This window comes from Myotis davidii, unplaced genomic scaffold, assembly GCF_000327345.1.
Source record: "Myotis davidii unplaced genomic scaffold, ASM32734v1 scaffold134, whole genome shotgun sequence".
NCBI classification, from domain to species: domain Eukaryota; kingdom Metazoa; phylum Chordata; class Mammalia; order Chiroptera; family Vespertilionidae; genus Myotis; species Myotis davidii.
The window spans coordinates 1,773,502-1,774,666 of record NW_006288853.1 but is presented as its reverse complement, the minus strand read 5'-3'; positions in this window follow the sequence as shown (position 1 = coordinate 1,774,666).

Sequence of the window (1,165 nt, the reverse complement as noted above, 5' to 3'; positions counted from 1 at the left end):
ATTACTGATAAATATAGTCGATCTTTCTTCTGTATCCCCACTTTTATTTTGTACTAGGAGCCCAATGTATGAATTTGTGCAGCTTGAAAACAACTGTGGGCCACGAGGCTGCGGTGGGCACAAGGGCAGGTCTTAGCTCATCCTCTGTGCCCCTGCCTGTCCCCCCCTGCCACAGCCCCCAGCCCCCTGTCTGCCAGCAGTCCTGTTCCTGCCCTGCTCACATCCACTGACAGCACCGAGTGATCAGGACTGGCTCCAGGCGCCAGCAGTGGGTGCGAGCGGTGGCTACCGGGCCCTGATTGCCCCTCCGGAGCAGGAGGAGGTGGAGAAGCCCTGAGGGGCAATTGGGACTGGCATCCGCCACCCACATCCGCTGATGGTGCTGAGGGATCGTGGCCAGCGCCAAGTGCCAGCAGCAGGTGCGAGTGGTGGTTCTGGTGCCAGCAGCAGATGCAAGCGTCCAGTGGGACTGGGTGCGCGGGAGCAAAGAATTTTCAGTAACCATCAGAGGCTCGCCTGATGACAGCGACTTGTGCCCCCACTCAACTGCTCCACTATCTCACCACAGCTGATGCCCGCCATGTTCTGCACTCTGCCACCTTCTGCTGACGCCTGCCATGTTCCACATGCACCCACTGGTGGTCAGCACATGTCAAAGCAACCAGTTGTTCGTTTATTCCCCCATTCAGTCTATTTGCATATTAGGGTTTATATATAAATATTATATTTATTTTATTATTAGAGTCATATATGTCCCATAAAATAGTACATTCTTTGAGAGAGGGAATTTTCTTCCCCACCCCCACTTTTTAAGTCTCTTTAGTAGTTGCTAGATATCTGAAAAATGAAGACAGAAATAGACAGGATTAGTCTTTAAGTAAATCCACCATCATTTATTATCTATTTAGTGTCAAATGACATTCAATGAACAAAACAAATAATCCCTACATACATGGAGCAAAGATTCTAGTGTGTGTATGTGTGTGTGTGTGTGTGTGAACATAATAAAAAACATTTTATATATAATATAAAAATAATAATAAAATAAAACTAAAACAGCCCTAGCCAATTTGGCTCAGTGGATAAAGTGTCAGCCTGCGGACTGAAGGGTCCCGGGTTTGATTCCGGCCACGGGCATGTGCCTGGATTGTGGGTTTGATCCCCA